The sequence below is a fragment of the Apaloderma vittatum genome, unplaced genomic scaffold (assembly GCF_000703405.1).
Source record: "Apaloderma vittatum isolate BGI_N311 unplaced genomic scaffold, ASM70340v1 scaffold18922, whole genome shotgun sequence".
Lineage (NCBI taxonomy): Eukaryota > Metazoa > Chordata > Aves > Trogoniformes > Trogonidae > Apaloderma > Apaloderma vittatum.
Window position 1 is genome coordinate 4,177 of NW_009703355.1, and position 23,417 is coordinate 27,593.

The 23,417-nt window shown below is 41.3% G+C and overlaps 1 protein-coding gene across 1 annotated transcript in view; it reads left to right on the top strand.

The window, feature by feature from the left end:
• The first annotated feature begins 7,347 nt into the window (after positions 1 to 7,347).
• The window catches only part of LIMCH1 (LIM and calponin homology domains 1), a 111,549-nt gene continuing 95,479 nt past the window's right edge, over positions 7,348 to 23,417 (top strand). Inside the window, exons 1-2 of the mRNA XM_009864609.1 lie at positions 7,348 to 7,412; positions 21,141 to 21,210. The gene's annotated coding sequence lies outside the window, so the exon portion shown is untranslated. The remainder of the gene's footprint in view (positions 7,413 to 21,140; positions 21,211 to 23,417) is intronic.

A 23,417-nucleotide genomic window follows, 5' to 3' on the forward strand; every position in this document is an offset into this window, starting at 1 on the left:
CTGTCCATGGTAAGCCCCAGGGAATCTCACTGAAGAGGTTGGAAAATCCATAATAACTTTAATCAACCTTTCATTTTTCAATGAGCAGACTGCTTTTTTAGCCTGGCTGGCTGAGAAAATAAGACCTTGGGAAAAGGTGCCCATGATAGCTGGTAATTGTTAGTTATCTGCTCCTTTTTCCTTCAAAGGTGTAGGAGTTGCTATTAAGTACCGGTTTACCCTGAACTGGGATAGGCTGTGCAGTAGTAAAAGGGGAAGCCAGACAGGCAGCTTTCTCCAGATGGTGCAGAGAGGTGAGGCCAGGCTGTCCAGATGGCCAGGACTAGATTAAACGAGGACCTCGGATTGAGGAGGTGCCTCCTGCACTCTTGTCTTCTGGTGTGTTGTACTTGTTGGCTCCACATCTTACGTGCTAATCCTGATCTCTGTTCCTCTCAGCATCTGCCTGCATGGGGTCTTGTTTTCACAGAAAAAAGCACAGAGCTAAAGAACATATAATTATGGTAAGATGCAGCTTCCATCAAACACAAGTTATTTTCCTGAAATAATGCTTCAGTTCTCCTTCTCAGTCAAGAAGGAAGGTGAACACTTGACTGATACATCTATGTCAGGTTCCTACAACCCCTACCCTTCTTTAATTCATATTAAAACTAACAAAGAGGTGATGGATCCCACAGTACAGGAAGTAAGTTTTTCTCAGAGAGATCTTTCGGTTTTGTTGTTGTTTAAGCTATAAAAAAACCCACCTGAATTACTGAAGTACTGATTAAAACTAGATATCTTAGGGTGTTCTGTCATGTCTGTCATCCAGTATCTAATTTTGATAACACAACTTGAAGTGTACAGGTCAGAATCTAGTTACCAATAAAACAGTGATGCAATACCAATTTACTGACTGTCAAATACCAATATGATGTAAGAGATGACCTGCTGCTGGGTGAAGCTTTAGGGGCTTGTACTGCAGCCAACAGAAGTCTGACACAGAGGTTGCTTTTGAATGCTCTCTTGCTGTTCTCCTTCTCCACAAAATGTTCAACCCTGAATAAAATGTTTTCTGCTCCACCCCAAAGGGAGGGCTGCAACATTTAACACCTGGGAATGTATACAAACAGCATTAGGGAGGGGAGATGAGAAGGAAGGCTGGTTTTAGTCTATCATGAATTTTTAACGCTCCTTAGCAGCTTGCCAGCCAGGTGGGATTATACCACCAGATGTCCTGGCAGAAATGTGCGCAGCTCTGCAAGATCATAAATTCAAACAATGTATGGCAACCCTGCATGTATAATACTCCTGTTAGCAATGCAGAATTTCAGTGTGGAAAGCTGTGGTGATGGGCAGGATTAGTAAGGACAAAACCTTCCCAGACTTAGCTTTAAAACCTTGGGTAGGTAATAGCTGCTGATGGCAATGGCATGTTAATGGGGAAAGGAGGAAATATAGCAATGTCTGTGCTTTATCAGCAGCAATAAACCTCATTTACTTGCAGTTGTCTTCTCCCATCATGTCTTGGCCTTTCAGCAGGCAGAGTTGTAGTGCAGCTGTTCAAAGGCAGATCTCCTCTCTGGCGTATACAAAACATTGAGAAGGTGTTGACAAAGACCTGCTAAACTCAAGGCATGAGTCAAGGGAGTGGTGTTGCTCTGTAGCAGTTCAGAGTTGGCTTGTGGTTTGTCTTGAGTAAAAATGGAGCTCTGTCTTCGTCGTGGTAAATCTTTGTTTAATAGGAAAATCAGGGAGGCCTGGAGTGGAAATTTTTGTCTGATGGTGCATTTGGATTACTCTTCTTGCTATATTTCACAGAATCACAGAGTTATTGAGGCTGGAAAAGACCCATCAAGTCCAGCCTATGACCCAACACCACCACATCAGCCGGAGCACGGCACTAAGTGCCACATCCAGCCTCTCCTTAAACGCCTTCAGGGACGGTGACTCCACCCCTTCCCTGAGCAGTGCATCCCAGTGCCTGAGCACCCTCTCCATGAGGAAATGCTTCCTGAGATCCAACCTAAACCTCCCCTGATACAGTTTCAGGCCGTGCCCTCTCGTCCTGTCACTGGTTGCCTGGGAGAAGAGCCTGACCCCCACCTGACTGCAACCTCCCTTCAGGCAGTTGTAGAGAGTGATAAGGTCCCCCCTGAGTCTCCTCTTCTCCAGGCTAAACACCCCCAGCTCCCTCAGCCTCTCCTCACAGGACTTTCCCTCCAGTCCCTTCCCCAGCCTCGTTGCTCTCCTCTGGACCCGCTCCAGCCCCTCAATGTCTCTCTTGCAGTGAGGGGCCCAGCCCTGCACCCAGGGATCGAGGGGAGGCCTTACCAGTGCTGAGCACAGGGGCAAAATCACATCCCTGCTCCTGCTGCCCACACTGTTCCTGATACAAGCCAGGATGCCACTGGCCTTCCGGGCCACTTGGCATACTGCCATGTTTCCTAAATGGAGTACTAACTGGAGCTGTTCTTTTAGCCTACACAGTAGTTGTAAATGCATGCATCCATTCAGAGGATCATTTCCTCACTGCATTATGCAAAGGATCGGAAAAAAATTAATCAGCTGCTATGGTCTTTTAGTTTTTGCTTCCCTCATGGAAAAGAAAAGGCACTGACTAATATCCTGCAGAAAAGAAATCATTGGTTTAGTGAGGGCTTAGAATTAAGTTCACCAAAGGAGTTGGGAGTATGTTTGTACCAGTGAGTATGGTTCTCCCGTGCTATATGTTGACACCAAACTGTCAGCTAACCCAACTGACAGTCTGGCAGATGGGAATTTAAAGCAATGGAGGAGAATATGCTGTACCCTATCTTATAACATTGTTGTTAGAAAAAACGGAGTTCCTAATGGAGTGTGAAAAAGAGTGAGTCAACTCCCTGGCTCTTTAAAGAATAGTACAAGGGTGAAATAGCCAAAGGAAAAGAACAAAGGGGGCTTCAGCACAGCTGGTTAACTTTGCAAATTGTGGTTAAACTTAAGTGACCAGAAGATACAAGATCTAAAAATAAATAATGCTAAATGCTTTCTTTGGAGATTAATCTTGGTACCCAAGTGTGAAGTCTCCTCCCTTCCTCCCATGCATTCTTTAAATTTTCAAGTTCTGTAACACAGAATTTCAGGTGTTGCATTGCTGGCCGCATTAGTTATTCTGAGCTCATGCTCCTTTCATCCTTGGAAGCAGAAACACACAGTGAAGATATCTAAATTGTTCGCCCTTTTATTGATTTCTGTAGTAAATTACCTCAATACTTTAATGTGATTCAAAGCTGTGTGTGGAGTTCTTGCCATCATTCAGCTTTTCTGGATGATAAGTATGTCTAGACCAGGGTTTGCTCTTGGAAAACTCGATTCATGCAGTCTTCAAATTTGGCTATACTAAATAAACTAACTTCCTAATATTTGTGATAAAGCTGTTCAGGACTGGCTTGTATTGCTATGACCTTTTAGCAAGTTTGATTCCTCTGCTGTAGAGTGAGAGAGACGGAGCTGATGCCCAGAAGACGCGTTTTGTCCACTCTTCCAGACAGACCAAAGAATCTCATGGGCAACACGCAACAGCCCCAGGAGCTGGTGAAGGGCCTTCAAGTCCCGTTGCGCTGCCATAGCGATGTGGTACAATTCTGGTTGGCAGATGGAAAGCTGGCTTTAAATTTGTCTAGTTGTTGTCTAGTCCAGAAGTCTCTTGTCTATGCTAACATGAAAAAAACAATTTAACTTTGCATATTCCTGTTATTAGCTCGGTATATGGTATGCCAAAAATGGGGAAGTAGAAATTCATTACTCCAGAGGCACCAAATCCTGATGCCCTAAAATCTGCCACATGTCTTTTGGTGGTTTGTGTTCCCTGATGCTTATAATTTCCAAACCTTTCCTTTTACCTGGGATTATTACAGATTAAGCCTTACTTTTCTATCTCCCTGAAGCAGTAGGTCTTCTAGTTAAGTGGCAGGGTGGGCTTCTTTTGTTTAAGTAAAAAATTATATAGGGATAAATAGTGGTTGCACAAAATAGAAATGCAGTGTACCTATGTACAAAGAAATGAACAGCCTACCGAACTTTCTGAAACTCTTCTTGCTGTCATGCTTCACAAGATATCCCAAATGTGTAATGAGTAACAAAGACCTCTCCCTGCCATGTCTGTATTTTTGTTTGCTGCTTTACATGCTGTTTTCAGATGTGCACATAGAAAATGAAGCTAACTGTTTTCAAAGTGCTGTCCCTGATGACTTGGTGTTTATTCAAGTACTTATATGTTGTTGACTGAGAGAAATTTCACCTGAGGCCAGCATCTGCTCACTAATATGTCACGTTTTCTTTTTCATGCCCTTAAGCTGTTTTGACACCAGAGGCTTCGCAAGCTCCATCTCAGGAAGCACCAGCAGCAATAGAAAACAGTGTGAAGTGAAGCTTGGTGAAAATAGTTGTGTAATATGGCACTGGTTAGTGGCTGGATGACAGCCATCCTTGATGACATAAATTTAGTGACATGCGTAACTGCCAAGAACAAAGGAGTTAATCAGCAACAATACTGTATATAAAAAGTGTTACTCTGTGTAAATACGTATTAAAGTTGTTGCCATAAGTTTGTGATAGAGTCAGTGTAGTGTAGTTTAGTCTCCTAATATTCCTTTTGGAAAAACTTTTTTATTATTCATTTTAGGTTCATTTTTTGGGTAGTTAAAGTGGCAGTAAAACTGAGAAATGTGTCCAGCAGTCAAATAATTGCCCTGGTTGAAGATGTTTATAGCTTTTTACAGAGAAGAAAATATCATCCAGATGAGAAGTAAAACCAGCTCCTTCTCACATAAATGAAGTACAATAATAAATTAGGTTGTTTTGCTTCTGTTCTCTATTTTTAATTTACAGTATGATGTGGAAAGGCATCTCTTTGCCTCTCAGCTTTATAGATCTTAGAAAGATGTGGCAGGCTTTCTTAGTAATCGTTAAAGGCAAAACAAACGCTGTATCCTGCTAATGTGCTTTGTTCTAACTCTGGTAGCTCTGTGCTGCAGAGCATTACAGTGTGCTGGCATTGCAGAAGTGAAAAGGGATCTCCTCCATACAGCTTGTTTTCTTATGAGCTGCCAAAGTGTGCTGGCCCATACTGGTGGGGGCAATGCTGGGCAGCAGAAGGAGTTGTCTCTTGAAAGTGTGTAACATGTGGTGGTCTAGAGAGAGTATTGTGAAGAAAGGCCAGGTCTCTGTGTTCTCTCAGTTAACATTTTCCTTAGGTTTTGGTATTGCCTTTTTTTAAAAAAAAATAAAATAAAATAAAATTTCCCCCCTTTCCTGAAGGCAGCAGATACAGACTACCTTGTGTTTGTCTGTGGCTGTTTGTGTACAGTTTCAGTACAGTTTATGTACCAGCTCGCTGTAGCTGATGGACTAAAGACCTGATCCCCTGATTTCTGCTTTGCTGTACTGGCTGCACATGTGCAGTTCACTTTTGCCCAGTAAAGCTCAGTAGAAACACTGTAAACACTACACTCTAGTCCTTGTACAACAGTGTTTACAGAGTTTCATCCAGCAGTGAAATTAGAGGCTTTTTTTCCCCCCCCCCCCCCCCATGGAAGTAGTTTTAAATCCTCTCTCCTCCTGCTCTCAGTGTGCTGAGCAAAGGTTATCTCAGCGATGTGCACAAGGCTGGCCTGTGGACCTGCTGGAGTTCTTCTCAAGGGTATGGCCCCAAGTGGCCTCTGCAGAGAGTGGGGGGTGTATGTGTGCACGCACACAAGAAACAAGAATCATAGAACGTGTGTGTATGTGTGCGCATACACCAAGAAACCAAGCTGTAATTTCCTCTGGGAAAAGGTGGGACCAGTTTCTTGCTCCCTTTTTGGGTTTGTCTTTCTCATTTATAATGTCATCTTCATGCTTTATTCATTTGCATAAAATCTGCTTGTCAACTGATGTCTTTATGATACACTTTTCAGAGTATGAGGAGGTTAAAATTTGCACATTGTTGTACCAGTTTGCTGGGGGAAGTGCTTTCACATTAAGAAAAGCCCATGTTTTTAATTAAGTGGGGGGTTAAGTTGTAGGCTTTATGCATTTGCACTCTTCAGTTAAAAAAAAAAAAAAAAGTGTTGCTCTCTAAGACTGTGCGTAACTAAAACCAGCGTTTGTGAAGCTGGTGCGTTCACTAATCCCGTGGGAAAGTGCCAAACTTGTCAGTTTTTATGAATTGCTGTTCTTATGACAGGAAACTGGGAGGAGAAGGGTCTTGTATTTGAATGGAACAGCAAGGAGAAAATGGGGACATAAGGACAGATGTGTCCCCAAGTCACAGTTCTCTATGGTGGAAGGAACGCCCAAAGCAAGGGTCTTGCTGGAAGACTGGATGCAAGCCATGAGAACTCCATAAGCATCCGGTAAATGTTTGGGCTGGGTGAGGAGAAGACCTCCTGGAGGACAATTAAAAACTAGGCATCTTTTTTTTTTTTTTTTTTTGCTTTGTTTTGTTTCTGTTCAGCGCTCTCTAAATATAGCAACTATTTTTATATATTTGTTGGTGGTAATAAAAAGTATTCTTTTTATGGAACGCGTCATCTGCCGAGAATGATTTGAGGATGAATGGCGAGCTGTTGTCAATGTGGTAGTGAGTCATAATTGGGGGTTCAGTCATGCTTGCAGCATCCAGCACCCTCAGGCAAGATTGGGATTCCTAGACGGTTCCTACATGCTTCATCCCTAAGCAGCACAAACTGGCTTAGCTAGTAATTCGGAATGTACCTCCTGGTCCAAACGTCTGTAACAAGACTGCAAGTAGGTGCCTTGCCCTTAGCTTCCCCTGGGTTTTTATTCATGCTCACTGTTGACTTCATGATGTGAGATATCATTCTGTATGACCAGGAGTATTGTGGCGTGTGTCCAAAGGGCTATAACTCATGTAAGCACTTCTAATTGCTTATTCTATAAAGGTGATAGGTTAAAGGCCAAAGGTTTAAGCCTGGTACAAAGTTTTTAAGATGCTCCAAAAGAAGCAGTAAAAATACATGGTTTATCTAAACATGATAGCTTTAAAATTCAATAGGCTATAGAATAAAATCTTTAAAATAGTCTGAGGATTACATTGTAGTTTTTGGTTTGTTGGTTTTTCTTTACTCATGGAAAACAGCTGTGTTACAATCTGTGATTGCACTGGCTGGAGGAAATACCTTATTCTATGTGTTAAACAGCTCGATGAAATGTGGAGCAGAAAAGTGGTTGATAGACGTGACTTAGTCCTTTGGCAAGGCTGGTGAAGCTCAGATGTTTCCTATGCAGCAGATACTTCAACTGAATATTACGAATTGCTCTTGTAAAACACACCTTCTAACAGATGTCACTCTTTTGTTTCCCCCTACTCTTTTGCAGCAAGTGACAGGCAGAAGTTTTGGTGAGAAAGATTTTCGTTCTGGATTAGAAAATGGCATTCTTCTGTGTGAGTAAGTAACACTTATAGTTTTGAGCCTTGAATACAATCTTGACTAAAGCTGAAATGAACTTTAGCTACTATGTCTGATGGTGGGTTTCCAGTTGTGAGTTTTGACATTGCGCATGCTGGTATTGCGCTGCAGCATCGCTTCAGTGCCAGAGCTATTGTTACGATGGAGATTGAAGTGTGGCTTAAAGAAAACAGGTTTTGCGAAGTGCTTCCCTCACTCCACCCCAGCTCCTTAGCTGCGTTATGTAAAGTAAAAATGTTTGCTTTTTGGTTTCCTTTTAAATAAAGATGTTAATCACAGATTGGCAAACAGTGTTCTGCACCTGCCTGCAGATGTCCCCGCTACAGCGAGGTGTTTTGGACCAGCTCCAGATCTGAACACTGTCAAGCGTTAGCCATCTGAATACCGTCAGTACTCAGCTGCTTTTATAGGTTCTGGAAAGGTTAAGCATCCTCTAAATTTTACCTGAAGGTGTATTTGAATGATGTGTTTTGTAATTTTTGGACAAGAGATGCGAATTAGCTTTTGCATATTTCTGTCTGTGGTTTTAATAGCTAGTTTTTAGGCAGCCTTTCAAAAGCACATTTTGGGCTTAGATGCCAAAGCTGGTGACTTTTAAGAGCAATTTGGAAGTATGCCCTAATGCCCATAGTTGTTTGCAAGTCCCATGCAGGCTATCGGGAGTTTGGGAGAATCCACTGATCTGAATCATCTGTGTGAACTGGTTTCTTTCCCTGGGCCTGCAGGGTTGTCACTGAATGTGGAATAAGCTGTCTTTGCACACCAAAGGGATGAAGCCTGTGCACAACTGAATTGCATACTGAAATTTATAAATGAGATCTCTTGAGATGTTTAGCTGGGTCATTGCAGCTATTGGTTAAGTTTTATACTAAGAAAGGTACTGAAACTTGGAAACTGTTTTCAGCCATAAAGTTGAGCTGATATCCTGCAACTCAATTCCTAGGTAGCTTATGATAGCTCTGAAAAAACCTACTTGTGTAAATACTGTTGTATGTCTCACTGGTGTCATTAATCAGACAGCCTGAACTTTAGCTGTTAAAGGGGGAAAAAATCTCAAGGAAATGATATGATCTAGTTTTGATTGTAGTTGCATGTCTTTGCTGAGGAGTGGCTTTGGGAGGAGGGAAGTAGTTGTTATTGTTGATTAGAAGTTGTGTAACTCGTGTAGTTTACGTCTTTGTATTTAAAGGTTGCCTCTTGCACAAGATCTCTCTCCTCTGTGTGTTGAAGGGAAGTGCTGTGTACTGAATCACTTCACAGTGCTCTTTAAATGTTGAGATTGAATTGTGTTGTATAAAAACTAAGGGATGTGTATTTCAAGATTAGATTGTAATCTTATCTACAAGTAAGCAGAGGTAGGCTGACTTAAATGCTGTAAATCTTTAAGATTAAAAATTTAACTAACTAATGTTTTGCTAATGAAACAAATACATATGTATTTCTTAGGAGGCTGTGAGCTCCAGTAATAAGTGGGTCAAGGGACAACACTTGGTTAGGCTACTAAATTGTTCTGTGATGTTGAGCAAATTGCTTGTCCTTGTTTACCACCTGTACATCAGTGGAAATCAGTCTGAAGGGATCTATCTCCTCAACCTCAAATCTGGGAGACCAAAATTTTTCATTGCATCCTGCAGTGCAGGAACTGGTGAGCTACCAATTTGGCCTTCAAGTTTTGTTTTATGATGATAAACAAATAATGAGACCAACAGTAAAAGTGTGCTCCTCACTGTTTCTAAGTCTGCTGTAAAACAAAGAACTCAACAGATACTTGGGGTGTAACACTGAGAACTCTTAATGTATCTTCCAGAAGTACAGGCTTTGGCAAGTAAAGCTCAAGGAAGAAGTGCTAGTAAAATTGCAACAGGAAATATTGTCTTCCTAGATAGGAGTTTTCTGGATTATCAGAGAACAAAATCTAGTGGTATACAAGCTTTTTCTTAACCTCCCTCCAGTCTGCTGTGCTTTTATTGCAGCTGACCTCAACAAGTAGATAAAAACTTGAACTCAAAGTCTCTGAAAAGTTTCAGAGTGCTAGAAAGAAATTATACCTATCTTAGGTTTCTGAAGACATAAGAATTCATTGCCCTTGGTCTGGTTTATCTGCTTTATTGAAATTTTAGGGAAAAGCTAAACTTGCCTCAGTTTCTCTCCACGGGACTGGCAACATTAACTGAAAACTCATAGCCAGACACTTGTGTGTGTGGTGCTCATGTAGATGTGGAGTGGTGCTTGCTTTCACATTGCTGTTTCAGTGTTTTCCTTGCCTGTTGTGTCTTGTGATGAGGACTGAAAGCGAGCTTGGGTTCCAAGAGATCACAACAGCTCAAGGACTGGAAGCTGGTGTCAGGAGCGCAGACACAGCCAGTACGCCTTGAATGTCCCAAACATGTCTCAAGTTACCTTCTTACTTTGCAGGTGTTTTGCAAAAGGGAAGGGGGTAGCCACTGTGCTTGAGTCCATTCCCCAAATAGCCAGGCTAGCTCCATGCGAAGTGGCGTTTGTCTATGTCTAGAGCAGGATCGTTGGAGGCTTATGCAGTTGATCCAGTTGATCCAGGTGTGGCAGACATCACTACACTGGTTATGAATCATTCATTCATGCCTAGCAACTACCCATATATTTTAATAAATGGAAAGTAATACAACTGTGCAATGCCAAAAGCTTGGACTCTTGGAATGGATTCATTATGGGCCACAAGCTTGACTGTTGGAGCAGCCCTGCACGTATGTACTGGCCACGGGCACCCACAACCCTTATACCTGCCCCTCTGGTAGCATTTACGCTGTGGCTGGCTTCTCAGTCTGGCCTCATTCTGCCACTTTTATAGCTTGATGCACTCAACTTGAGAGCTGAGGACCATATTTAAACAATGCAGGATGCTGTAAAGTGGCAAGCTGACAGATGAGAGTAACACAAGCCCTTCCTTCTTTCTGGATATTTGAAAGCTCACTTGTGCAGTTGCCCTGATAGTGCTGGCTCTGATTGTTCACCCAGCTGTGCTGGGAAGCCACTGACTATGACTTCTGTTTGTCTGAAATGAGTTCATGGCTTTTTAGCATGGCTGTCTGACATCAGCACAGATGGCGATTTCCTCAAGAGACATTGTAACTAGGCAGAGGCAATTCTTGCTCTGTGTGTTAAATTCTCATATACAAAAACTGAGGAGTTTCCTGGCTATGCCTCTGCATGGGTGGGCAAATGTGCCCTTCTTGGGAGTGTGGTGGAAAGCTATATGAGGCAGGAATACAACACCAGTAGCAGGAAATATCATGAGAAATCCTCAATTTCCTCTCTAGCACATGTTCGGGTTTTTTTGTTTGTTTTGTTTTTTTTTCTTGTTATGTAGCTTTGAAATTTAGGTTTAACCCAGAAATTATAAGAAGCTAGAGGATTAATCAGGAGTGAATTAGATCTGATTATTGCAATGTTTAGGTGTTCCTGTTCTATGGATTCAGGCATCGGAATGAAGATTGATTGCAGAAGAAAGAGTAAATGGTGTCTCCACCTGCTTAACCTACTGATTTGGGTAGTTCTGTTGCTTTTCTGAAACAGCAGCTGAGGAAGTTGAAGTTACTTTTACTTCTATCCATGCAGCAATTGTTATTACAAGAAGACAAAAGTGCATACGTCTTCCTGCAACCTTGCCCAGCTGTTACTGCTCTAGTATTCTTGCAAGTGTGTTATAATTTGAGCAGTTCCTTTCTGTGCTCCTTGCCACTCACCTCCCCTTGCCCAGCTCTTCTACTGAGGGATTCCTTCTTTCACACTGGACATTCAGCAGTCTGAGAGGTATCTGTGGGCATGCGAGATGTGTAAAATCCAAGTTATTTACTGCTTTAATATGACTGTCCGAGGGCTATGTATATCCGATATAACCATACATTTCTGGTACTGAAGTGGAATCATATTTTCTCTCAAACTTTCTCTGGAATCAAGCAGTCCTGGGAATCCAGCCACCCTGAAAGTTTGTATCAATGTTAGTGAGATTCTAATGTTAAGAATCATAGAATGGCCGAGGTTGGAAGGGACCTTAGAAATCATAGAATCATAGAATGGCCTTAGCTGGAAGGGACCTTAGAGATCATTTTAATCCAGCCTCTCTGCCACCAGGGACGCCACCTCTCGACTAGATCAGGCAACACATGGGGACCAAATGGGAATCGAAACCGCGAGCTTAGTGCTGTTAGCACCACGCTCAACTGACTGAGCTAACCAGCCCCCTTCTAATCCAACCTCCCTGCCATGGGCAGGGACACCTCTCAGCTAGACCAGGTTACCCAAGGCCCCATCCAACCTGGCCTTGAACACCTCAAGGGAGGGGGCATCCACAACCTCTCTGGACAATCTGTTCCAGAGGCTTCCAACCTTCGTACTGAAGAATTTTTTCCTAATATCCAATCTAATTCTGTTTTCCTTTAACTTAAATCCATTTCCCCTTGTCCTGTTGGTGGACGCTTTTGGAAAGAGTCCCTCCCCACCCTTTTCTGTAGGTTCCCTTCAGGTATTGGAAGGCAGCTGTTAGGTCCCCCCGGAGTCTTCTATTTTCAAGACTGAATGATCTCAGCTCCCTCAGCCTGTCCTCAGAGCAGAGGTGCTCCAGCCCCTGGATCATCTTTGTGGCCCTCCTCTGGACTTGTTCCAACAGATCTATGTCCCTGTTACAGCAAGGGCACCAGAACTGGACATAAGAATAGGACCAAACCACAAAGAAAAGTAACAGCAATAACTCTGGGCAGTTTTTGGGATCCACGAGACATGGATCCGGGGCAAAGGACCTTAAAAAATGAACTTGAACCAAGTCCAGATTTAGATATCTGCAAAAATGATCTTTGCAGTGGAGTCCAACTGCATCATGAGTATAATACCTTGGGCTTCCGTATGTTGAATGATTTAGCTGCATGTCTGTTCTATGTATGTATGTAAAGCAATTTATGGCAGGAAATGCAGGCATAATAAATCATTGATTTTTCTCAAGCATAAAAATTCTAATGAATATTTAACTGCGTACCTTGAGAAGTCATGGCATAAACATGAGAAAGTGGAATAACAGTATGTGGTTAAAGATGAATGTCACTTGCATGTACAGTTCTGAATACCAGCTTAGGAGCATTTCCCCAAATTTCAGATAAGCTTACTTTGTACATTAGCACATGGTGTTATGTAGCTTAGTAAGATGTTCAGAAACTATGCTTATTGTTTGAAACCGCACTCTCTAACTTTTTCTTTATTTCTTGAAAGAGCAGATCTGATGGTATTTTATTGCTTTTAAGTGATCGTCGCAAAATTTGGTAAATACAGTGAATTAAGGAGAAAGTTTTCCAACTTTTTTCTCATGTAGCACAGTATCTAGGAAAGGCAGTTCCCTTCACCTGGGCATGTTAGGAACATATGCTTATAAATATTAAGAAAGTTTTCAGCTTTTTCTTTTAAATTAAGAAAAAAGTGAGAAGTTTGTCATGCACATAGATTATTTTAATAATATTTTTAAAAAAGTGAACTCTGGCAATAAATCTGAGTGAGCTGAAAGTGGCTGTGATTAAGAATTATGTAACGGAATTTATAGTTTACTCTGTCCTAAGAATAATTTTCTTCTGTAAATAAGAAATCTCCTTAGCTTGTGTCCTTCATGTCACTCGTGATGAATGAGCTGCTGCTTTTCTCAGAAAGCAGTTTCTTTGGGCTTGCATCATGGTTCTAGTGAATCTGACCAAGCTTTGGACTGACATGAATGCTGTTTTCAGCAAGGGCTGGGTATGTGCCAGATTGGTGCAAGTCTAATGCTATGAAATAGTAAAACTTTGTCTTCTGAGTCAGTGATACCATTAGGTGTGGAGAACGCCCTTCACCGTATTTATGGTGTTTCAGTTGCTTGGCTGTTTAAAAATCAAGTTCTGCTTGCAAGTTAATGTCACATGTAAAATTGTCATGTCACTTATGGAGACTTCATAGGGGAAAACAAATACTCAGTCATCTTTATTGTAGAATTTTGCAGATACGTTATTCTACTTGTCTGTCAGTGGTATATACTCTTGTCTTGCCAGGCACCTCACTGGGGAAGTTAGTGGATGCTCAGCCCTCATTCTTAATTAGGCTTTTTCTTGAATTTCCTGTTCCTGGAAACTAAGAAGGTATTTGAGTTTCATAGCCATGCTTGAAGTTTTGAATGTGACCCATGCCTTGAGGTGAGAGGGGATTGGTGTTCTCCTGTGGTTTTCAGGCTCTACGTTGTGAAGCCAAAACATTATCGGCATCGTGGATTTGGCATGTCTCCAGTTTAGAGAGACGGGCCTCAGGGCTCATTAAGCATTAAGATTTAGGTTCATGTGAGGACATTTGAAATAGTTTTATATGAATCCAAAGTTTTTAATCTTTAAGTTTTATTGCTGTGTTATAATGAAAAGCTATTTATTAGTACGGTTTAGGTGAGGGGTCAAAGGTAATGTAAACTGTAATGCTCAGTTGTGTGCGTGAGAAGATGAGAATAGCTGTTGAAGGGCATGCTTGAGTACAGCCAGAATGGCCTGTCTTTGTGATTTTTATTTTTTTTTTTAAAAAACGACATCTCAGTAGACTGAATTGCAGAGGTTTTTCAGTGGAGCTTGGTAACTGACAGGGCAAAAAACTGTGGAACACTGAACCATTCAAATGGAGTGTTGCTCAAGTGCAAAGCAAGGTAATCCTGTGAGAGGTTTCAGCTTTCCAAGAGTGTATGTTTAAGAAATTACATTGGATATGTATTTTAGGCAATTATCCAGGGCCATTGCTACTCAATTTAAAACTACGTGTGAATTGTAAATCTGTAGGTGTATGGGACGCCCTTCATACCGGTAGTTGTGGTGGTAGGTTCTGTTTAAATAGCTTGTGAAACTACTTATACACAATCTTCCCTGTTGCCTTTCTTGAGCTGTTTGCAAAGTTTCTGTTGTGTTCATTTTTCTAGTCTTTAGCAGAGCAAGACCCCTGCTGTCCTGTGTTTGGCATACTTGTTTTCTCAATGCTACTTATTTGCATAGTTCTTTATTCACCTTTTACTTATCAGACTGGACTGTGAGTTCTGTCCTGCTTGTTAAAAAAGCACCTTGCTCATCTGATCCTAAATAAACAACGTCAGAGGCATCATTAGCAATCACTCAAGAATGTTTTCCTAAAAATATTTTTGTGACCTCGAGAACATCTCTGTATTTTGATACTTCTTTACTGCTTCCTTTGCAACAAAATGTTTTGACTTTCCATCGTCTGCTGTTTCAACATGATTTGTCCATCTTTAATGGTGGATTTTTCTCGCCTTTTCAACTATTTAAGGGCATTTTGGAGCTGCCACTAGAGCGCGAGTTGAAAATATGTGGACACTGAAGCTGCCTGGGCTAATAATTATCAAGTGATGAAAGGCTGCTTGTTAAATGTAAAACTTAATTTAAAAAGAGAAGTGTCTCAGTGAAGGTTTACTGTGGGTAGAATTTCCTGAACTCTCAAGTATGAAATGCCCTTTTACTTTAAGATCAAGTCATTAGTCAGCTTTTCTTTTTTGGAATATGATCTGTTATTTGAGCAAAGAGCTCTGTTGGATACCTATCCCTGCAGCCTGGATTGATCTGTGAACACACGTAATTTCAACCTTTCTTTTTTTTCCGTTTCTGAAACTTATTCTCTGAAAGTGCTTCTCTTCCATTTCCTCTTCAAAACAAGGTCTTTTTGGAGGCTGGGTTTTGGCAGCCATCCTCTGAATATTTTCTTAACTGACGCTTTCTTGCAAGTATTTAATGGGCAGTTGTCTTGGTGCATTTCATTAGATCTTTTATCAGCTGTTGCCTGAAACGCCTTTTCTTCCTGGCAGAAGTTTTTCAAATTCTTAACTGATGATAAACAACCCCAGGAAGCTCTAGCAGGTTAGTCACACGGTGGCTAGTACCGATTTCAGCTTGTCTGTCCTGCTATGCAGATACCTTATCTCTTGGAATGCCAAGCCTAGGCGACAGCACCGAGTAAAGCAATTGATTCTTCTTGTACCCATCAGAGCTGGGTTTTATCAAGGGAAGGAGATGACCTAGCTTCTCCCTGTATGAGTGGGGATGAAGCAGCCTTCCACTTCCATCGTGCCCTGCTGTTTCCATAAGGTAAGGCAGCTCTAAGGTTTTGTCTTCTGTGTCTTGCTATGCTAACTACCAAAGAGACCAAGCCCGCGCCTGGCACGGGGCAGAGAGAGGATGAATGTGTGCATGTTGGACTGAAAGTGGCAGGAGGACTTTGAGAAGAAGAGAGGATTTTCCTGACTCAGGACAGATGCTAGAAGTGGTGAGCAGAAATCCCAGCTGAGAGCCTGAAGGGTCTGGAGAATAGGTCAAGTGTGTGTATAGAGACTCAGGTTTTGTGGATGGAACCTGAAGAGGCTTGCTTTTGTCCTGTTTTGGGTTATTGTCTTTTGGCTGTTTGGTAGAGTCGCCAAGGAGGATTTTTTTGGCTTCATCTTACTTTGAATTCTTTAAAGAACTATTTTATCTGTATTTCTTTTTGTTGTGTGTTTGCTCCTTTCACTCCTAAAATAGTTCTTTGAGATTTAGTTATCATGTCTTCCTTCTGGACACATCAGAGAAACACTGGTCATTTGCTCCTTTCACTCCTAAAATAGTTCCTTGAGATTTAGTTATCATATTTTCCTTCTGGACACATCAGAGAAACACTGGTCATATCAGGTACCAGAAAGCCTCGGTAGAAGTATTACAATCTTTGTATTTCTGGGGGTTTTTTTCTTGCTTGTTTTGTTGGGTTTTTTCCCCTCCCGGTGTCATTTAACTTCTTTCATAAGTAGCTGTTAATATTCTAGAATAATTTCCATGAGAAACAAGTTTGCTGAAAGCTAGAATTTGAAAAAGTCCTCCCTGAACTTGTTTTGCCAGTCTTCTCCAGAATGTCTGTTGGTCACCAGACCTCAGCTACCAAAAAGTTCAAGCTTGTGGAATGTACCTGCATGCTCCCTTTCAAAACAGTATGGAAGGACATTCTTCCATGGTTTCTTTCCACCACTATTCCCTCACTGTGTGGTGTCAGACCTTAAATTAGCAGTATCTTTCTGGAGGAGAAAGAAAAAAGAGAAAATAGTGGAAGATTTTAAACAGCCTGTTTTTGTTATCTCTCAGGACTGCTTAGTTGGACTTGTCCCATAGTCTCCAGGACTATGAAAAATAGTACCAATACATTAAAACCAAAACAATCCCCTCAAAATGCCACAAAAATTCCAAGCAAACAAACCCAACACTTTTATTCCAACTTTGACAGTTCCACTCTGATCATTTATGCAGTAGCTCACCAACCTTGGCTTGTGGTACACAGTGATATAAAGGTTTTGCTTTGTTCTTCAGAAGATGCGCATCCACTTGAGGATTTTCTGTTTGAAGAACACAGGTGCACAAAAACCTGAACTGAATTTGTGCTTGGGAGAATCTAGACTTGCAACTGGTGGTAGTTAGGAGAAGAGACCGGGGTCTGAGATTTACATTAAGAGTAAGCCATTTTGTCTGCCCTCAGTGCTCCTGTGAGGATGAATGAATGTACTTGAGCCCTGATGATTTTTACTGCATAAGAAAAAAGATTGCTTTGTTGAGGGAAAGGTTACTATCAGACAGGGTCAGCAGGAGCTGGGAGGCACTCGGGGAAGCAAGTGCTCATTCAAAGTCTTGGTACAGCTCAGGATCTGTTAGGCTTTAAGTTCTTCCCCATGAGGGTGGTGAGACACTGACACAGGTTGCCCAGAGAGGTGCTGGAAGCCCCATCCCTGGAAGTTTTTAAGGCCAGGCTGGATGGGGCTCTGAGCAGCCTGATCTAGTGGAGGATGTCCCTGCCCATGGCAGGGGGGTTGGAACTAGATGATCTTTAAGGTCCCTTCCAACCCTGACAATTCTGTGATTCTAACTTGTTAGTAGGGACTTCAGTGCCTGCCTTAGAGTGATCAGTATTGCTGAACTGGCCAGGCAGATCAGAGCTGATGCAGATCTTAGTGTGCCATAAATTAGGTGTGGGGTTTGAGCAAGTGCCTTCAAGTGTCTTCCTGCTGCAAAAATGGGTGATGAAAGTAACCTGTCTAAGATGATTTGGGGATAAGCTCTTAAATGTGTGTTGTAGCGAGGCTTACTTTTATTGCCTGCACACTGTGACTTGGCACAAAGGCAACACAGTTAGCTTTTGTAATAGAAGTAAATATTGTGAAAATAAAGCACTGAATATGTGTGTGTTTCAGCTGGTGTAAAGGCTGATGGGTTCTACATTTTCCTGTAACACTTGTCCTGCCAGTGTGTTTTCCTCAATTTATGTCCTAGAATGTTTCATTCAGCCGGATTTCTTATTCTTTTTTTTTTTTTTAAAATTATCAAATCTGTGATTCCAGAAGAGCGAGAAATCGTTTTGTCTTTTTTGAGGAGGAGGGATGGAGTAATGTGATGCCACACAAAATTTTCGGAGATAACTGTGAGGTTGAACAACAGATGCTGGAGTTGTTCCCTTTTCCATAGTGGCCTGCAGTGCAGGTATCTAGACTTGCTGTGCCAGTAAGTGCAGAAAATACCTGCTTCTGGTTCCGGTCATGTTGATGACTGTCTGATATCTGACTTTTCCTGCTGTGTGCAGCGCAGTAGACAGGATACTGCTCTGCCATGTGCCCGTTGCCAGTGTTTCTGAATGGTAAGCAGTGGGATTTTGTTACACAATGTTTTTTTATATTTTTTCCTGAGTGGCACAGAGGAATGACAACAAATGTTTATTAACAAGTCAACACACACCATTAGGTCAGGTTTAGGGTTGTGAGAATGATAAAGCTGCAATGGGGCTGGAGGAAGGTTTCGGCTGCAAATGTTTCTTCCTCTCTGAGTTTGGTTGCTGGAGGTTGTGTCTGAGTGTCTTCACCAAGGGTTAAGATTAGGATTAGTGGTAGGATTAGGACTGGAAGAACAAAGGCTACAGCTGCAGTGGGGCTGCTAGAGGAAGGCATGTACTGCAAGTAGAGTGCTGGGTTTTTACATATCAAGAAAGATGCTCCATGTGAGCCTGAGCACAGAAAACTTTGTTTGTGTGTATTGACTTAGGTAAGAAGAGGTGTATTCAGTGGCTTTTTCGAGAAGCAGGGACAGATAGTAACTGTGTGAGTGAAGGCAACCATTGAGATGCTCTGCATGAACAGAGCGTCTTTTCAGCAAGGTTGGTGGCAGAGCAAGCTTAAGGCACTTGATGTTTTGGCATCAGGACTGTTGCTCTAGATGAGGCAATAAGTCAGAAGTAGCCAGTCTGCTCTGGAAGAAATCTCCCTTTGGCATGTTTTGCAGTGAGCAAGTCCTGGGGGTTTTGGTGCCAGACTGCTTAGAGATGTTTCCAACAGGAGGTAAACATTTTAATAATAGAGACCTTTCTTCCCCAGGCTTTTCCCTCTTGCTTCATCCCATTTCCTCCCTCTTCAGGCTCCAAATGGTGATCTAAAATGTTTATTCCCTGCTCCTTTCCTTCCTTTCATTTTATCCTTCTCCTGTATTTCATCAGGAAGCCCGTAGAAGCCATTTTGAATACTGATTTAGAATGGGCTTTTGCATTTGAGGTTTCCATTAAGACCTTTTATTTTACTTTCTGTTGTTGACTGTGGCTTTTGATCTACACCTGCAGTGTTTGTTATGATGCCTAATCTGTTCCTGTTTGAGTAATAAAGAAGATTGAATGTGTTAGCTAATATATGCCTTTCTTTTTCCTGAGACGGAATAGGCAGATTGGCCCTTGAAATCAGAACAGAGCTATAGTATTTGTAAGAAGCACTTTGACAAAAACCCCAAAACTTAAATTGCCTGGGAAATAATAGTTTTATAAGGTTGTGACTGTGCAAGGCTGAAAATTGTCTGGTGCCTTTTTTAGGAAAAATAAGTAATATTTTTTGTAATAGAAGTTTTCCATCTCTGAAATAAAACTATGGTTATAGGAGAGGACATGTGCAGTTCTCTTCTTGCCATTCTGTGCATCTAGGGTGAAAAAGTAAATTGTTATAAAAGTATATTCTTTAATAATTTGGTTTTAGGACATAATAGTGTTAGATCCTACCTTAAGGAGATGACAGGAAAAGTGCATCAGTCTTCATGAGCTTGGGTTGCAGAGTTTTTAACTGCAAGAAGATCAAGAAAACACCCTCGACACTCAAAAATGCCATTCACATGGTGGTGGTTATGTGGCAGTGGACATGTGGGGGACTCTGTGTAATAACACAAGCACAATATGAGACAGGTCGGACAGAAGCTTTATTAGCTGTCATCAGAGAGAATGTTTAGAATAGCATCTCCCTCTATGCTCCCTTGTTCTCTCCAAATGATTCTGGAGACCCAACCCATATTCTGTGTCAGGGGGAAAAAAAAAAGTTATGAGGAAAACTGATCATTTCAAGGTTAACAGAGCCAAGTATCCCACCTCTGGCAAGGATGGACTCCTTAATGAGCTTGCTAACTGCCAGTGTCTTTAAGAAGGAATCAAACTGTAAATAGTGTGACACAACAGAGAGATGACTCTTGGGTGGAGCGTATAGGAGTGGCACAACTGGTCTTATCTTAGCTCAGAACTAGGGAATTGGAAATGGTCATGGACTGTTAGATTTTAGTTGAAAGGAGTATTCTTTTAGTTAGGACAAACTTCTTAGCCAGACCTCTCAAATATTAAACAAAAATAATTTTAGCACCACAGTAGGCTGCTAGGATAGTCGGTTCTTTAATGGAGAGTGTCAGCACAAAGTGAGATTCCTCTCTTCCATGGCAGCTATTCTCATTTTTTAGAGAGTTTTAAATTGTCATAGACAACTTTATTTCTCCTCAAAGGCCTTCAATATGAAGGGAATGTCTTGACCTGACGGTTCTCTTTCCAATAAATAGGACTGGTTGAATTTTCCTTTGGATAAAAGGCATAAGGGTTTTCTCTTGAGAGGAAGGGTGGTAAAGAGACAGTGTTTGTTGCAACAGGATTTTATAATTAAAATTCCCTGCTTTTAGAGGCTTGGTAGTTTTTTGGAATATTCTAACAATGAGCCATGTCAGCACTTCTCATAGCATGTTCATGGGTGGTGGGAAACTTTAGGGGAGTTGCTGATATTTCACACTGTTCAACTATGCTATCACTGGCCTAATGATGTTTTTACGATGAGGTGGCATTTTTGGGGGCTCCCTTTTAATTTATCTTCTCACATTTATATTTTATGGGGACCTCCATTCTCCACAGGATATGCAAGGGTGGCATTTAATTTCCAGTGCAGATGCAGAACAATAGACAGGCCACCCATAAAGTGCATGTCCGTTCTCACTTTCCTGAAGTGCAGAAATTGCCAGACTGTTCTTCCCAAGCTGTGATGGTACCTGGATGCCTTCTGGCTTTCTTCTCTCAGGCCCTTCCAGGCATGACCTGTCTCTAGGCAATGAAGGCAGACTGTGTGACAAAATTCACCCAAAGCCTTTCAAGGCTGATGTGATTTAGATCAATCTAGAATATAAAATATTTTGAGGTACTCTGCTGTGATTTTTTTTATCCCCTCCCCCAGCCTTTCTTCCTTTCAGTGGTGGAACTTGGGGTATGCATGTGTGCTTTCAGAAGGGGAAAAAGGGGAGACTCTTCCAGCCATGCAGAAATCCTTACGTGCTGGGACCAAATGTTTGATAATTTGGATTTTGTGACCTACGACTCATAAATACTCCTTTCTTGTAACAGGTTGCTGAACGCAATAAAGCCGGGATTGGTAAAAAAGATCAATAGACTACCGACCCCCATTGCAGGTTTGGTGAGTATATCAAACAGGGAAAAATCTTTCAGTGCTGTTTTTTGCACGTTGATTTTACATGACTCTGTGATTCACATAGTTCAAATTACAAAAATAATCGGTCTTTTAACCTGCTGAAGTCAGATAGCCCCTCTGAAATCTGAACTCTCTGTGTAGTCACCTTAAGACCTTCCAGTCTTTTTATTTGTAAGTGGGAAGTATTCAAGAGTCAGAGTATATTTTTAGAGGAAGAATATCTTCTTGGTTATACATCACCTTCCAGTTGTGGTACTTGCTTTAGAAAGATTGGAATGTGTACAGTAGAAGCCATCACCACTAAAAGATATTTCTGTGGAAAGAAAGAAAACTGCACTTGTGTATTTTGTCTCATTTTCTCTTCCCCCAGAATACCACAGTCTGCAGATAACATTCATTGTGGGACTGTCTAGGGAACTGTTTCATGTTGACTTTAAGGGCAGAGTAAAAGTTGGCCATGATCTAAGTGAGGAAGACAACAGAGGATGTGCTGACAGCCTGTGGGTGCTCCATGAGGTCACCTCAAGGGATGGCACAGTCCTGTGTCTGCTGGTGGGGAAGAAGGTGGGGGTATGAATGGGTGTGTTGGGTCTAATAGTATTAACCACATAGAAGTATGGCTGTGTTGATTTTTTTACTTGGATGTGAGTGGGAATAAAAGGGCCCCAGAGCATGTGGAAGGGGCCATCCTTGATCTAGACCCATGATACACTTGCATATGTGGTTCCTTTTTGTTTGGGCACTATCCATGTTCTAGTTTTGTTGTGCCAGGTTCAGAATGTCTTACTTGTTGATAACTGATGTTAACATCCCTTTACATAAACTGAAATTAAAAGTGTCAGTGTATTAGAAACCGTGTTACATTCATTTTTGTATTGGTTCTATAGTCTTTCAGGCTGGGTCCTTCAGCCTGTAGATTGACAAGCCTATTTCTGCATGGGAACTGCCTAGTTTTAGGACTTAATTTATGATCCCTACCACCCTTTCTCTAAAGTTTTCTTGTGTTCTTTCTTTTACCTCTAAATCCCATCCTATTTAAAAGGAATATTTGATATAAACAGCTGCAAAAGATACCAGTAGTGCAGTTTTCTTTTCCTTGGCTCCCTTTCAGGAAATACTCAGGTTTTGTTATGACTGTTTTAAGAGGATGATATTGAATTACATTGGGTTTTTTTCTTATTCATATGTAAAATCCCACAGGTAAGGTGGTTGTAGTAGGAGGGACATAGAAAAAGTCATTATGTGTGTGTGTTTTTCTCATTCCTTGAGATAAATCTCTCTTGCAAGATATGTATCTTCCAGGCATTACCAAAAGAAGCAGCTTAGAGGGTGCTAATGATGTAGCAGAATGTTTCTGTGTTAGAAAGTGACTTTTTTACATCTGTCCCTGTGTCCTCTACTTACCTTTAGTAATTAATTTTCTAAATATTTTTCCTAATAAATAATTAGGCTATTATCAAAGCTTGCTGGTGCTTCTGGCTTCTTGAAAATTACCAGTAGGTGCTTTTATCTCGTGTTCTGTGAGTAAATTGCTCTAAAGTGAGCCATCCGAATGTCTCCTTACTTTCAAAGGTGTCTAGTTCCATACTTCCTGACTTGTTTTGCCATGTTCTATCTAGCAGTAAGTGGCTGTTTTAAGGCTTGTACGTGAATTTAAATGATCAAGTGTTTTAGCCTGTTATGCTGATTTGTGGTGTATCATTTTAAAGTACAGACATCATGAGTATGTTTGAGCACAGAGTGTACATTTTTATTTTCTCTTACCTGTACCAAGACCATGTATATGCAAAAAAAAAGATAAAAATATTGACACTACAGTCCAGAAGCAGTTATACCTACTAGATAGTCCCCCACATTTGAAGGACGTTCCTGCATTTGTTTTGAGTTTTTCTTTATTATCTTAGCTTTGGTTGGCTTGACGCAGGATGTAGTTACTGCTTTCCAATTATTTCACCCCAGTGAGTGTGATTTCCTCCAGTACCCACAGAAATGCTGTGAAAGCTTCACTACCTTTTCTGCCTTGTGTGACAATCTGTGAACTCCTAGATACTGCTTCTGCCTAAAAACTGTAACTTAATCATTCTAACAGAATTAATTTATTTGCTCCCAATAGCTGATGGAATATTTAGTTGAGTAGTAGAGACAGTAAGTAGGTTTTATTTTGTACAGAGTAGGAGCTAAAACTTACGAGT